The sequence below is a fragment of the Pinus tabuliformis genome, chromosome 5_1, assembly GCF_031772625.1.
Source record: "Pinus tabuliformis cultivar Carrire ecotype Pingquan chromosome 5_1, CPIR1, whole genome shotgun sequence".
Taxonomy (NCBI): domain Eukaryota; kingdom Viridiplantae; phylum Streptophyta; class Pinopsida; order Pinales; family Pinaceae; genus Pinus; species Pinus tabuliformis.
In genome coordinates this window covers 521,807,098-521,824,791 of record NC_142305.1, presented here as the reverse complement: position 1 = coordinate 521,824,791, position 17,694 = coordinate 521,807,098, and the positions used below count along the sequence as shown (strand labels likewise).

The 17,694-nt window shown below is 34.0% G+C and overlaps 1 pseudogene; it reads right to left on the bottom strand.

Moving 5' to 3' along the window:
* Positions 1 to 4,031: 4,031 nt before the first annotated feature.
* Positions 4,032 to 16,747, bottom strand: LOC149165794 (serine/threonine-protein kinase STY13-like; annotated as a pseudogene).
* Positions 16,748 to 17,694: the final 947 nt, after the last annotated feature.

Genomic DNA, 17,694 nt, shown 5'->3' with positions numbered 1-17,694 from the left:
TTTCCAAGTATGGTGCAGGTAGTGCATTTAGTTTCGGTAGTTGGGATTAATTTCCAAAGCAGACAAGGTGTAAAGCAACATGCAAGGTATTTCTTTACATCTACAACTTAACTTAATGGTTTGGATATTATATTTAAATCTATGTTCCTTTGTAATTAAAAGTGTCTAACATAATCAACCCATTTTCTATAAAATCTACTACTCTTGAACAATATGGGAAGCAATCATGCACTATGGGTTTGATCTCATGCTGAACAATATGGGAAGCAATCATGGGTTTGATTTACTTTTATGGGAGGCTACAAGTTCCCATTCATTGTTTAACTTATGATATGGGAAGCAATCATGCACTATGGGTTTGATCGACTGTTGAACAATATGGGAAGCAATCATGCATTATGGGTTTGATCACCTGGTGAACAATATGGAAAGCAATCATGCATCATAGGTTTGATTTACTTTTATGGGGAGGCTACCAAGTTCTCATTCCTTATCTAACTTATAAATTGGCTTAACCTTCTTTATTATTCAATAAAAATTATATTTTATATATTTTTTCCCTTGAAAATTTATTTCTTCAATTTAAAAAATTGTTAAAACTATTTAAATAGTATTTTACTTAAATAGCATAATCACTCTTAATAGATAATTCGAAAACAAAATAATGGGCCAAAACATTACATAAAAGAAATCCATGATTATCGTGTCTGTAATTTTACAACGAAGTGAGTTGCATTAGGAAGCAAGTGAACTAATCGTAGTTGTTGTCTGATGGTTTTGATGTTTAAATAAGTAGTGGATTGGATCGTCTCTTCAGTCCTTCCTCGATTGAGCATTATGAACCACATGCAACAAAGTGAGCTCTTATCTTGCCGCTGTGAGCAAGTGCTATAGTGACAACAATGATAGCAATGGGCGACCGGTTGAGGGCAGAGGCGGTGATACAATGGATACGTTTATCACCTTTCACCTAACATTTTGACAGTGAATATATGACATTTTTAGAGTGACTCATGAGACAAATATACCAAATATCTTGAAGAAAATTTACACTATTCAAGATCCAGAATACTTAATCTTGATCAGACTACTTAACCTTAATAAGACTATAATTTATCACTATACTGAAATCCTTAATAAGACTATAATTTATCACTATACTGAAATCCTTAATAAGACTATAATTTATCACTATATTGAAATCCAAAACTTAGGTTAAATTAAAATTTAAAAAACAAAAAATTACACATTGGGAATAGTGAGATTTATAATATCTCAAACTTATTCTTTAACAAAAATTAAAATAATAATTTTATTATTATTATTATATAACAAATTATATTATTTGAAAATATATAGATTATTTTATCGAGGCCACAAATTCGCTTGGAAAATAGCAGAAATTTCTAGTGTTTTACTGGGTTGCGTCCCCCCACTTGGGGGTCAAGTTTCCTAGCTCTCTCGCACTTCGGGGACTTGGGGACGACTAGGGTCATTTCCCTACGCTCCCAAAAAGGAAGGTACGCATGGAAACTTATAAGGAGGTGTTTCCTCGATTTTCGGGGTCAAATCGTCTAAATGGGGTCATTTCCTAAGCGAAAGGGGTTGTGTGGGGTTGTGAGGGGTCATTTCCCTAGACAAAAATCGCAATTTTTTTAATGAAATAAAAAAAATACTAATTTTTATGAACTTTGAAGGGTTTAAACTTTATTTTCAATGTTCATTTCGTATTTTTTCATCTTTTCATGATATCGCTTTGCTTAGTTGTCCTCCGTTGAACATTGTCTACCATCGCCAAGACACATCCTCTCAGTGAAGTTCAAACCGCTACCCACTGACTCTGATTCAGATGGTGACATGGTTGATCCTAATTTATTCATGCAACAACTTGATGCAAAGACTAGCGGGATATTACCTTGAAAAATTATGCTCATTTATGATTTATCATTTGATATGTTCTTATGTTATTAACTTATTTGCTTTTATGTTTCAGACTTCAGTTGTAGACTTCAGTTTATTTTGAATATTGATATATGATATATTTATTTTGAATCTTGATATATGATATATTAGACTTGAGTCTTGACTCTATAAAATTTGATTCTTGATGTATCGGACTTGAATTTTATTTCAATATTCAATATTCATAGTTGGAACTTCAATATGGTTTAAACTTTAAAACTTTAAACATTTATTTTCATTGTACATTGTTAATAGTTACATTGTACAGTTACAAACTTACATTTGTGATGTATGATTATATGATATCATGCTTTTCGTTTTAAATTTGTTTCGGACTTCAATTATATGATTCATCAATTTATCAGTTATCCTTCATGATGTAAGTGTTATATATTATATAATGATAAAGACATTTACATTATAAATATTAAAATTTCAATGATATATCATATATTTTTATATTTATAAGTTTTTAAGACCCCGACGTCCCCTCACATTTCCTAAAAATGGGTGGAGAGATTTTGCATAGGCCACAACTATGTATCCGCACTCTCTCGCCCCCACGTCTGGAAAATTGGTGGAACCTTGGAAATTTCGACATGGTTTTTGCCAAAATCTGGCAAAAAATTTGGGAAATCTGGGTTATAGTTGTCAAACTTCAAGATTTTGGGAGCCCAGTGGGTTTTTGATGGTGTTGAATCCATTTACACCATCAAAACACAATTCAAACACTCCTATGATCAGCGTTTTTGAAAAAAATAATTAAATAAATAATTTCCCAGATTTCAATGAAAAATAACTTTCCTAACAAATTTGTGGCCTCAACAAACAAAAAAATATGCAATTAAATGTGAAAGTAGTAATGAATCAATGATAAATCGATCACTATAATTATATCCTTACATAAGGACTAAATAATTTATTAAATGAGTGTAAGTTAATTAGTACCTGCCTCTTATGAAAAAGTAATTGATAGTAATTATTGAGTACTTGAACAAATTCATAAATCTAATAATGAAACATATTTGAATATGATGAAGGGATGTAACACAAGTAATTAATGGACTCGATAACCTTGGAGTCAAATGGAGCTTGGTGCATAGATACTTTTGAATAAAACATTAGCCCCAACATCATCGTTTGTTACAAAAATTAAGACTTTATTGAAATGTGCTTGTACACATTTTATTCCATCTTTATTTTATGGCACGAAATAAGGTTTTATTCCATCTTTAGCTTATGGGACGAATTAATTTCTAAAAAAATAGTTTTAATATTTAATTTTACAAAGACTTTAATCAACTTTATAAATAGTTTCTAAAAATTTACAAATTAATTAAAAGTCAAAACATTTTGACTCAAACTAATTACAATATACTCTGCCTTCACATATATAATAAATAAATAAAATAAAAAATTCATACCAAAACTTTTTTGTGGTTCATGTACCATTCAAAAATTCTTCCTTCATTAGTAACAAAACATTTGGACTAATTTTTTATTTATAATAAATAGTTTTTCCTCCCTTTTTCAAACCATATCCATGCTCCTTCCACCCTACCCAACCCAACCCAAGATGCCTCTCTTTTTAGTGTTTTCATTCCAAATTGATCAACTACTTTTGGAGTTGGAAAAGTAGTCCATGTCCATGCCAAAGAAAAGAGATAGCATTTTAGATGGTTTGTTTGTAGCATAGTTTTAAAAACTGGAACCGGTGACCGGACTGGTCCACCTAATAAATCGGGTTTCAAAGCGGAACTAGTCAAATCAGGATTGGTCATATCTCAATGAACCATGTGTCTAAAAAATACATTAAATTTTAATTTTTAATGAAAAATACAATTTTTAAGATTTAAAACCACAATTCCAAGCCAATAGAGACAAAATATGCAAAGTTTGTTCATCTATATACCATGTAAAGGAGAATATATCAAAATGGCACTGAGTCCAATACATATCATCGACAAAATACATAAGCAATGAGGCTCTAAATGGCATAGAAAGTCCAAAAACAATGCTACAAGTTATGAGACCATTAGCCTACTACAAGACTACAAATCTACACATGATCAATCATCAAATTCATCACCACTACTAGACACAGCATCATCATCAGGAGCTCCATAGACATCATCTAGTTCAGAGTCTGAGGATGCCTCAGCCTCATCTGCAACCTTAGTAGCACTGCCACCAATAACAATAGAAGTGGACCTAATGGAAGCACAAGTTCGTCTAGCTACACGACTAGTGCCTTCCATTGGTTGTTTGCATTTTCTTAATGTGGCTACTAATCCTGATTATGATGGCGCTACCAAATTTTCTTCATCTCCCACTAATGCCATGTCAATATCAAAATCAACATCGAACAGAATATCTTCAGTCTCCCCCACCCATTCTGATGTTGGATCAATATCGTTCAACACAATGGGATCTAGATCAGGTGTTTTGTTTATCATTTGGTTTCGCCTTAGTCGAAGGTTGTATTGCATGAAGACAAAATCATTTAATTGTTTTTGTTCCAAACAGTTTTTCTTCTTCGTGTGTATGCGCTCAAAAACAGACCAATTGCACTCACAACCTAAAGCACTGCAAGTTTGGCTGAGGACTCTAGTTGCAAACTTTTGCAATTGAGGACATTGGCCGCCAAATGACTCCCACCAATGTGCTGCAAAGAAAAAAGACATTAATTAGTAACTTAGTTCATTTCATTACTTATTTACAAATTACAAGTATTTATAGACAATTTGAAATGTAAATTTGTAAACAATTCAACTTGAAAAGAAAAACAAATTGGAATTGTTTATCTAGTTGATCCGCATCTTTTGCCATCTTTGCCAAGTTTTTCCAAAGGTACTAGCTGCCATACTGAAAAGAGTAAGTTGTTTATGTATTTCTAACTAGTCTGAATGGATAGGGATCATGCACTCCAAGTAATCAATCAATATAGCTCTAACCTCCCCATCCCGCAGATCTCCTAACCGAGCTTTATAATGATACTTTGGGTTCAAAAAATACCCAGTTGCATGTATAGGACGATGGAGTTGATTGTTCCATATGTTATCAATGATCTCCCATATAAGGCCATATTTAGCTAACCTATCCTTGTAAGTTGCCTATATATGCTCCTTTGATTGATCCATAGCCTCATAAATGTAGCCCACAGCCAATTTTTCCCCATCCACCATCCTTAGCACCTTAAAAAGGGGCTTGGTGATCTTTACAAGCTCTGCAGACCTTTTCCAAAAATAATTGTCAAAAACTTTATTTTTTGTATCTTTTCCATTTGTCTATGATCCCAACAAGATTCAATCCAATCATCAGAAGAAAACATTTTCTGCAAGTTTTTCTATTGAGAATTGAGACATTGCAATGTGAGGAAGTGAGTTTCAAATCTCATAATTATAGGCCTAACAAGCTCTTTCCCCCATCGTTTTTCCTCATTAGGCTCAATACCCATGAGTGGTTGTAAATGTATTTTGTAATGCATTTGGCATGCTCTACAATCCTTTTTAACCACTCCATTTTTCCTATGTCCTCAAGCATGATATCTATGCAATGTGCAGCACATGGAATTCAAAATATGGTCTTATATTTGGACTCAAGCATCTTTCCATCAAGAACATAGTTTGAGGCATTATCTGTGATAACCTGCATAAAATTCTGCTCCCCCACTTCCTGAATAATCTCATCCAAAATCTCAAATAGAAGGGTTTCATCCTTCACCTTATCAGATGCATCAACTGATCTCAAAAGCATTGTTCCTTGAGGGCAAGAAACAAGGAAATTAATGGCAGTATGGTTCTTTCCATTAGTCCATCCATCTGACATGATGGAACAACCTGTTTTGATCCATGACTCTCTATACTCAGCCAAATACTCATCAATGGAAGAAATATCTTTTTGAAAAAGATCTCCCCTCAAGTCATGTATACTAGGGCCTTTGAAGCCTTTTCCTGCAACTATAACAGAGTCCCACATAGCTTGGTAATAAGGTGAGCAAGCAACATTAAATGGGATATCTGCATCATACCACCATCTAGTAATGTATTGATAAGAAGTTTCTTTGCATTCTTTTTCCAATGTTGATCCAAAGTGGGTTGTTGACTTGGTTGGACAGAAGTGGGATTAGCAGAGGATGAGAAATAACTCTGGATGTTTGTTCTCTTTGTTCCTTTAGATTGTTGTGCAAGAGCAGGAGGAACATAGTAAAAGGGGTCATTGGTGGAAGGGATAGAAGAGGAGTCTTGAATCTTATAATCATCATACCCACTCTCTTTCATGGCTTCTAATAATTCCATCTTCCTTGAAATTTCATCTTGGATGGCCTTCTCCCTAGCCTTATTCTCCTCAAACTTTTCAAACTTGGAAATGTATTTTTCCCTAACAGGACCTAAAACTTCATTTGGTGCTTCACATGGCTTTACTTGGCCTCTTATCCTAGCCAAGTGTTCTTTCAATTTGAGAATACCCCCACCTCCAATAGGTTTATTGCAAAATTTGCATATAGTTTTTCCATCAATTAAATTGAAATGAGCCCATGCACTATCCTTGGCTTTTAGAGCCATGTTGGCTTGAAATAATTAAAATTTGCAAAGAAATCTGTCGTTTAAAAAACAATGTAGCTAAGAAAAATGGAAAACCAAAGATAAATTTAGTAAAAAGAATGCACATTGTAGCCTACAAAATTTGATAGAATAGAATTGGAGACTTGATAGCATAGCACACATAAAAAAAATTAATACATGGACAACAGTGAAATAAAGAATTATTCAAGTGAAAATTCTTACGTAGAAATGATAACTAGCTTCCTTAGCCACCTCTTGAAGATGTCAACTCTACTGACATCTTCAAACAATCTCCAAAATAGCTCCAACTCCAACTCCAAGCCTCCAAGATGGCTACTCTAGAAAAAACTAAACACTCTCCAAGCTCCCAATCAAACTCATAAAAACTCCAAATGAGATGTGTGAGACAAATGAGAGGGGTAAGCTCCTTTTACAGGCTTGATGAGGGTATTTTTGGAGGGAAAAATCTCTTATCTTCCCTCCAAAACACTTTGAAACCTTCCTAAACCACGTCATGTGGGTCTGTCACAATGTTCGCAATGACCCAGCTGGTTTAGGACAAAACCAGTCGGTTTGACCATAAATTGGTTGGTTCCCTCCTAAACCGGCCGGTTAGGGCCAGTTTTTTTGAAATTTAGGTGAAATGGACCCATGAACTAGGTTTTTTGGTCGGTTTGACTCGGTCGCCCAATGAACCGGTCAGTTTGACTAGTTTTTGGTTCAATCCGGTTGGTTTTTAAAATGATGGTATGTAATATGGCTTCACTCTAAGTTAATCACGGGAAAATATTCAGAATTGCTCAAGCAATCAAGATGCCTTATTTGGAAGTCGCGTTGGTTTTAGCCACGAAGGCATGTCAAATTTACACTTACAACCCCTTATGCCCTAGGCATCATAGATGAACTTTCTATTTTGTTGCTCATCTTGTTATAATAGCATTTGAGGAAAACAATAACATTTGGTATATCATTGATCCCTGAGTGATCAAATTTTATTAGTTTAACATGTCACTGAACAATCCAGGAAAACAATAAGATTGGTTTTTATTAATTTTTGAGTGATTATAGTTTATTAATTTTATTATATTAGTATTTAATTTGTAAATACATGTTTAATATTTTTAATCTTATTTTGATAAGAACTATATTCTTGAATTTTAATTTTTTATTATTTTTGTGATGGTAAAGTTTGAATAGAGTAAATGTAATGATATTAAATTTTAAATTAGTTTAAATTCATTTTATTAATATTAAGAGGGATTAATTTTTTTAATATGAATTTTTTATTATTTAATTTTATGTTATATATTATTTTTTCATATTAAATATTAAAAAATCACTTTAAGAAATTTGATTTATTTAAGTCTTTGATAAATCCAAGATTAAGATATTTGATCCCTCTAAATATTTGAGTGTTTGATAAATCTAAGTTTAAGATAGATCCAAACTCATAATTGTTTAAATGTTGTCACATACAAATATACATATTTATTTATGTTAACATAATTACAATATTTCTCCAATATTAAATATAAAATTCAAAGTAAATAAATAAATAAATATATATATATATTATTGTTTATAATTATAATTATAATATTATTGTTTGATAAATTAATATCTTATTGTAAATAATTTTGAAAATAATAAATTCAAACTTTAAATATTTATAAATAATTTTGATTAGACTTGACTTATATATGTAATTTGGGGTTATTTGGTGGTTTAATTGCTCTATCCAATTTATACTTTTGTTAAATAATATTTAATGACTTCAACTGAAGTAATAAAATTTGTATTACAAAATTTTCAAATAAAATTTTATAAGTTAGGAAAGTCTAATTCACCCAATGTTACAAGAATTAAAACATAATTGAAGCTTTGAATGCTTCTCCTTAAAACCCTTGTTGCTTTATTTTCAATCTTTCCTCTATGGCTTTGGGCTCCAGAGGATTTGCTTCTCCTTTGCCCTCAATTTCTCTCAACATAGATTCTTTCAACTTGCTCGTCTGCACATGTCCCTAAGATCAAAAATCTCATCCTATGAGGTTTGTCAAAAAAACTTGATGAAATCTCAAAAGTCCTTATTCATGTGAATCAATTCCACTCAATAGCACCAGGGCTTGCAAGTATAGGAATGATTGATCAATTCACTATGATATGGCCTTGCTCAATATCTCTAAATATATGAATTAACAAGAACTAGTGCTCCTTGATTAAGGGAAATATTGTTCTCTTAGTCTATGGTATGGGATTTTTCACCTTTATGTTTAAGGTGAAATATGGTTGGGATTTGATCTTGAGGAGTGGTCTATATTTTATGGGATGTTTGGGATCGTATCTCAGTAGATGGAATCTATATTTTAATCCAAAAAATGATATCCTATTGATTGTCCCAATCTAGGTTAAGTTGCCTCATCTTCCACTACATTGTTGGAATGAGGAAACCATTAAGAACATTGGCAATTCTTTGAGAAATTACATTAATTAAGTCGAACCATGAGATATGATGTTTACCTATGATTGGATATGTGTGGAGGTTTATTTTGAAAAGGGCCTCTCTGAGGTTGTTTAATGCTCCTTACACAACTAGACCTTTATTCATCCCATAGATTATGGTTAAATCTCATTCAAATGCAACATGTGCATGAATATGGCCACATTTCCTAAAAGTTTCACAAGGAAGAAGAGTATCAGTGACAACATAAAGTGGGAGAGAAGTGGCAATAGCCAAATGGTGTCGAGCCACAACAAAGTGATTAGTTCCGCCAAAGCCCACAGTCCTAAGGGACCCATATCCCTTGAAGCACCCTCTAGAGGTGCGATCCTCTACCAAATAGTAAATCTAGTGGCCATGATCCTTTTGGAAGGAGGTATGAGATCCTTATGCATTTAGAGAATATGGAGAACCGTAAAATCCCTCTTGAAAATATGGAGATCCCCATGAAACCTGATAACAATATGAGAGAAGAGGATCATTAAAGGAAATGCCCCAATTAGAGGATGTTTCAATTCTAAATCATGATGCATAGGTCTATGAACCAGAGAAGAAGAGTTCTATCAATCTTATACAACTATAAAAAGTCCTTTGGGGCCCCTCTTTCTGAACTTAGTAGATGAAAAATTAGTAGGAGAATTGGAGAAAGAACTACGCTCTAAAGAGTTGTTGAAAAAGTAGGCAGAAAAGACATTTGGATCAAGCAAGTAGATAAAGACAAGGAATTCATAATACAACCCATGATTGAAGGTATTTATAATATAGGCCAAAGGACCATAAGGAAATAAGGTGGATTGGATCCATCAAAAGAAGGATTCCCAAAAACTTCAAGCAAATAATGAAATTAGTCTTTTTGGAATTACAAGTGTATAGGAAGTGAAAATAGAATTTTAGAAGTTTGTAATTCAATAAAGGAAGAAAAATGAAAAAACATTTTGCTCTAGGAGATAAAATAGGGGGAATAAGAAGTTCTCCAAAAAAAGTAATGGCATTTGGCAAGGAAGTAGTGTCTTTGTAGATGGTTCTAGAGGGGACTCTAGAGGTCTTTGTTCTCTTTGGTCCTCTTTGGGCTTTAAGTTGATCCAAGTAAATAAATATCCTCACCAGTTAGAACTTTTCCCTCATCTCCTATAAGAAAGGTACGTAATTTCTTCAATTTATATATGCCTCTAGTATATCGGGAAAAGTTAACATAATGGTCCTCTCTCTGCAATGTAAAAGAGTTTGAGGTTGGGATAAATAGTATTTTTAGTGGGGATTTCAAAACCACCATGCACCTATGGGAAAAGAGGTGGAATTCCTATTTGAGGTCCATTTAGAGGGTGAATGGAGAACTTTACATCACTCTTATACATAATACATATCAAACCAATCAAAGGTAATGTCACATGGAATAATCACCGTGCGGGGCCTAGATACATTGCAGTCAAATTGGATCGGTTCTTGGTTAGTTGCAACAACTTTCCTTTTCATCATAATCTCTAGATAAGTTGGAGAAAATTAGACCTTAGACCAATAGTATTTCTTTGCATCCTCAAGAAGACTATGCCCCCTTCCTTTTAGGTTTAATCCATAGGACACAAGCCTTTGATTTCTTTGATGTTATATCTAAAGCATCGTGTTAATGGGTGATTGGATCTCTGGAGTTCATAGGGGAACATAAAATCAAGGAAATGAAGTTAACACTTAAATTATGGTCTAAGGAAATATTCCACACTAGAGAAAATATATAATTGTATTCCAACCTAACTTCAAGGCAATCCAATAGAAGATGGAACAAGAATTGGAGGCCCTTGAATTATTAAAAGAAGTTAAAATGGAGTTTAGTCTATTTCAAAAATATCTGAGGGCAGAAGAGGAACTTTGTAGATTGAAATCTCAAAGTTCGTGGCTATGAGTTGGTAATCGTAACACCTAGTTCTTTCAGAAGTAGGCCAAGATGCATATATGGTACAATAATGGAAAATAAATCTCTATGAATGGGAAAAATATCATTCATTAATTATAAAATAAAAGAGGCAACTCTTATATATGTTGGGAATCTCTACAAGAAATAAGGACCAATTCAAGCAAAGGATGTAGACACAGCCCTTGAGCACATATCTCAACATATATTGGCAGAAGATAATGATAGATTAATGCATGTTGTCACTGAAGAGGAAATTTTGAAGGTGCTCCTTTTCTTTGACCCTAATAAGGTGTTGGTGGAAAGGATGTACAAAGCATTTTTATAATAAAAAGATTGGCACATCATAAAATTTTACCTATTCAGAATTATCGATTGGTGCATTGATTTTCAAAAATTGAAGGAAGAATCAATTCTCCATTCTTGGCTATTATTAATAGGGAGTTATACCCCTCTTCCTTTGGAATATTTAGGTTTAGTTCATTATGTGATGTATCTTATAAAATAATCTCAAAAATTATAGCAGCCCATTTAAAACCTTTGCTTCTTAAATTTAATTCTAGAAATCAAGAGGGCTTTGTGGGAAATAGACAATTATATAAAAATAAAATTAAATATGGCTAATGGTTTCAATCATGTTAGACACTTCTTTCTATTCATTGTCCTTCAAAATTTTGGGTTTTAACATAGAATAATCAAACGAATTTATTCATACAGAGTTGACCCTTGGATTTCCCCTTCAACCAATGGGGAATCTATGAGTTTATAGAGAGTCACCAAGGGCTAAAGGTAGAGCTATCATATTTTCCCTCTTTTATATATTATCACGGTAGAATCAGCTAAAATTTAGACTTTGAAAGATAAATGTACCTCCTTCCATGTATCCATTATACAAGTCAATCATGTTAGAAACACCTTTCTATTCATTGTCCTTCAAAATTTTGGGTTTTCACATAGAATAATCAAACGAATTTCTTCATACAGAGTTGGCCCTTGGATTTCCCCTTTAGCCAATGGGGAATCTACGGGTTTATAGAGAGTCACCAAGGGCTAAAGGTAGAGCTATCATACTTCCCCTCTTTTATATATTATCATGGTAGAATCAGTTAAAATTTAGACTTTGAAAGATAAATGTACCTTCTTCCATGTATCCATTATATAATTCAATCATGTTAGACACTCCTTTCTATTCATTGTTTTAACATAGAATAATTAAACGAATGTATTCATACAAATTTGGCCCTTGGATTTCCCCTTCAGCCAATGGGAATCTACAGGTTTATAGAGAGTCACCAAGGGATAAAGGTAGAGCTATCATATTTCCCCTCGTTTATATATTATCATGGTAGAATCGTCTAAAATTTAGACTTTGAAAGATGAATGTACCTTCTTCCATGTATCCATTATACAAGAGAGATAAATAATATCAAGCGCTCTCCACTTGTCGATGATACATTGCTTTTTGGGGGTGTTTTAGTTATCATTGCTTCCATATTTAAATAGGTTCTGTAGATTTTTATAAGTGCCTTGGGAAATTTGATCAACTATGATAAAAACGGTTCTCTACTTGGAATATTAATGGTTTCACTCAAAAATTCTTTCAACACATTGCACAGTTTTTAATTCAAGAAGCTTCGACATCGTTATCCCTATTTATATTAGACTCTATACTCATCCCTCATGGATGCTCAATTTAGTAGGATGCTTAATATTATTAAAATTTGTTCTTTTAACCATGTCCTTTTTTTGGGTGGGGAGAGAGTATCTTGGCTTTACTTGTCTTGTTCAAATTGTGAATACTCCATAAATAAAAAGCAATCATGTCATAAGGGGGATAGATATAACTCCAAGAGATTCCATTTAGTTAATTTGGAATAGGTCAAAGCTCTACAAAGCCAGGAGGGGTTACGAGTCAAAAGCCCTTAATGAATCTTTATCTTAGGGCCAAACTTCTAGAAAGACTGATTATTGATCAAAATTATAGGTGGAAACAAGTTATTCATAGAAAATATCTTGAGGTGATAGAGGAACATATTTAGAACCTTCTCTCTATACTATAGGAGACTCTCAAATTCAGAAAATTCTTGTAGTTGTGATCCCTCTCATCAAATATCAATTAATTTAGTTCTTGGTATTGGGCGTCAGATCAATCTATGGATAAACAACATATTGGGTTGAACTCTTATAAGTTTCAATGGATGACTAACAAAAACCATTCTTCTTGATATTTCTTAATAGTTATTAGCTTGAGTGGTCCTAATGATTAAGAGTATGTGTTTCCTCCTAAGAGGTCACAGGTTCAAAAACAAAGGGGGTAGAGTATGTATGCCTTTGTAGACTTAGCAATGAAATCATTGCGTGAAGGTGGGTCCCTTGTCCCACAAACAAGGGGCCTCATACACCAAATTGGTGGACTGGCTTGACCCTAACCTATAATTGGATAATAATAATAATAATAATTAGACAGATTGCGAAAGTGGTGGAATTTCGAGCCAGCTTCCCCTTATATGCGGTCGATGACTTGGATCCTTGATGCTTTTTTTCTAGGATGCACCCCAAACATTATAATGAGATAGACTCTCGACACTGGGATACAAAAATCTAGAGTTATAAGTTTATAGTCGGCACATATTAACAAAGAATGAACATTATATTTATGCATAACAACTAACGATTCAAAGACATCTAGGGAGTGATAAAAAGTGGATAAATGACAGATTGGGAAAAAAATATTATTTTGGAAAGGGTGATAAAACATTAATAACTTCCAAATTTTATTAAAGGTTGAATTCAATGAATGGCTTACCATTTAAATAGTGTGATATCATATGATCTCCATTAAAGCAACACAAATTTAAGCATGTTGTAGGGAGGCTGTAAAAATTGTGTAATGCCCACGAAACTAAATTCCATCGAACTAACCTATAGACATACATGCTTAAATGAAATATTAGCTCATGCATGTTATGTGTAGACTTGACACCTTGTGCAGGTCCAATTCCGAGGCATTTAAAATGTATAGGCATTGTCTACAGACGATTTTTTGTCTTAATCTGGTAAAAGAAAATCAAAAAATCAGAGTGCTGGAATGTTTGAATCTTTTTTTTTTGTGGAAATGGATTCAGCACCATCAAGAAATACTGGGACACTCAAAATCTTGAAGCTTGACAGTTGTAATCCAAATTTTCAAAAAGCTTTGTCGGATTTTGTCATAAACCGTGCACATGGCATCCATCCAAAACTATTAAAGACAGCTAATTACTCCTGCATGGAGAATTGTCTAAAATTAGAGAGTCAGTTAACTGAGTCAAGTTGAGTTAAGTCTTATCTTGGGTAAAATCAAATTTAGTGTGTGTTTGCATATTGAGTTATTTTGGGCGAGACGCTAGTCAAAAAAGGTTACATACCCATCGTCAAGTTCATTTTAATCATCAGGTTTGTGTGATCAATTGAAGAGTCGCAGCTCGTGTTATTGTGTGTGAATTTTTTGTGTTATTTTTTGTCTTTCCTCTTTTGTCGTTCCATCGATTGGTATCAGATCCGAAGCAGGATCACAAGATCCATGGAGCCATTAGAACCAATAAAAAAGAGGGCCAAGTGAAGAAGGCCAACAATTTTAAAAAAAAAGTGCATTATAGAATTTTCACATAGTTAAAGTGTGTTATAGAATTGGCACATAATTAAGGTGTGTTGACCAGCGCACAGAGTGCCCTGAATTAGTGCAAACTTATGTTTTTGGATTTTTGTGTGGATCAGTGAATCTTAGCCCTGTCGACAACTTCACTGACCATATTAAAAAAACAAAATACCGTGAGCGATATGTTTGAAGGTTCTTTTCAAAGTAAACTAGAAATTTCACCGAGAGGTGCAAAGGAATGCCGATAGGAGGAGTGGGGGAATGTGGAAGGAAATAGTTTACACATTATTATTTGTAATATTTCGAGCTTGCAGAAGCCAGAGATCATATGCCACTTTATCATCTTAATATAACCATTCAAAACATGTGCAAGATTATGTATACTACTTTGTACCATCAAATTGGTCATTCGATCAAAACGACAAGTGCACGGATATAACATAGTAGCATGATGCAGTCGTATTGGCCTTAACTGTGCATAAATTTGGCAGTAGTATGAAATTCAATGAATTTTCCATACAGTGCGTAAATGATACAGGAAACCTACTTTCCAGCAGTACGTCCCAGTTTCTAGAGTCATGCCCTTCGTCTGCACTTCAATTCTATTAACCCAAAATCTGCAATCTTGATAGACTTGTCTGTAGCTATGAGCAGATTATCAAACTTCAGATCCCTATGAATAAACCCAATACTCTGCAGATACTCCATGCCCCTTGCCACATCCAATGCCTGCTTCACTGCTAATTTTAAAGGCACTGGGCGGTTCTGTCTCCTGCTAATTTTAAAGGCCCTGGGTGGTTCTGTCTCTTTGTCGTAGACAGCCTCACAGAATCCCCCTTGGCATACTCCAATACACCAAACCATAGGTTTCTTACAACCCCCTATGAATCTCACCACATTCTGATGCCTCAGAGTGGCTATCATCTTGACTTCTTGTGTGAATTGTTGCTCCAAGATTTGGGCTTTCTCTGTATTATCCTCTAGTCTCTCAAGGATCTTCACTACAACATCCTCGCAATTGTTAGTACCTTTACAAATTTTACCAAATTCCCTCTGTGCAAAAGGAGGACCTGTGTTGTAATGGTCCACTCATCATATTCCTTAAGGCCATCAATAGGGCACCTATCATCCATAAGCGTCTGTGCAAGGCCATCTTCTCGAAGGGTATGAGTGGCTATGTTATTTTGGGCCACATTGTGGGCTATGGATCTGAATTTTGCTTCATTACATATCCATTACATTGTTCACTTGTATGCTTTTCACCATTATTATTATCTATGCCTTGCTTGTCTCCCTGGATGGGATAATCGCAATTCAAATTCACATTCTTTTTCCCACCAGAATAATGATTATTCATGATATTATGACTACCATCACAAAAATTCCTTGCTCGATTCTGTTGGTGCAGTGGTAGTGTTCAAGATCGCTTTTCTTCATCCCAATTCTGAGCCTCCCGAAGCAGCGATGGCCTACGTGGAGGAATGCTAGTCGAAAAACCTCGTAATTTGCACTCAATCTTTGCAGCACCAGGTTGAGGGGTGATAAGATCGTTGGAATGAAAGTTAGGTTTGGACCAAGAAAATGTTTCACGTTTGGATTTTGCATGCTCCTATGCCTTCTTCTCATTCTCATGACTATCCTTAGAAACAAAAAATGGGTTGATTTCCCATGGATTATCCATGCTCTCCTTTTTCAATGGCGAGGGGGCCAAGGGGTGGAGATGGTTTTGTCTTCGTCATGTTTGGCTACAAGGGACGATTTATTTTATCGTGAGAGAAGGAGCATATACTTCGGGGGATTGTTTCCACCATTGTTTCCATTTGTTGTCGAGGTAGTAGGCTTGGGATTTGGCTCTTTCTTCCCATAAATGTCATTGAGGTTCAGTGAGGAAAACTTATTATTCCCTCTTCCCATTCAAATTTCACAGAATGTCACAACGAACCAAATCAAGTTCGACCGTTGTGGGTTCTCAAATCGAGATGCATCAATATCGTTGTTCTCGAATTGTTTGAGCCAACACTATTGACCATAATGGACATAAACACAAACCCACCTCCATTAGTGCCCTACAATCTTCCCATACTCTCCATGGACATGCCCTTCTCCAAGCCTATGATAAAACCCCTCAGTGAAATCATATTCCATTGTTCTATAATGTTCTCCTTCTATCAATTCTCAGATAATTTTCTTATCCCCATCCCCAACCTTAAAAAGCATGTTACTGCTATCAAAATGCAAAGAGCTACACTATACCCACAAGTTTTATTTGCATATAAATTGAAACAAGCATAGACTGTGTCTATTTCTGCAATACACATGCATGTCTAATCCAAAAATTGTCAGCTATCTCTAATCAAACCTAGTTTTCTTGAGCTCTCGGGATTAAGAAAACCCATGATTCTGTGAGTGGGTATCAGTGGGTGACAAGTAAACTTGGATATATTGAAAACTTTGTCCAAATATGTAAGTTACTATGTATGTGTAATGTTATATTATTTTGAAAATTAATGTCATGCCTTATAACTATGTGCATTTACTTTATTCCAACTTCAACTCAATGTAGTGCTTGTAATTTATAACAAACATGGTTCATAGATGTCCTTCGAGAGATGTGATGCCAAAATTTTTCATCTATGACCTTGTTCAATATTATTTTCTCATGTGAATACTCATTGATTAATTTGGGAATCTTAATAGTTTGAGTTCCACTCCTTTAGATTCTTTCTTAATGATCCACATTGACAAGAATATCATTGAGAAGATTATAGTGATGTGAGGCATCGCATCCTATTAATCCTGAGGGTAGAATATATTAAGTGATGACCACCTTTATTACTTTTAGGATGAAACTTACTTATATAATCATTTTTCAAAGTTTATCTTTTTTATAATTTCAACTTAATTCAATTGTAGATTTCATAAATATTTAGAACCCAATTGATGAGATTGAAATTAAAGTCAAAATATGTATTGAAATAAGGATTGCCTTCTTATCACTCTAAAAAGTGATTTCCTCAATAATACCAGGTTGATGTATATCACTTCTCTCTAGTGATATTGGGAGAATGTACTGCTCCGAAAAGTTGATTTCCCAGGAATACAGTGTATCGTTGAATAACTTGATTAA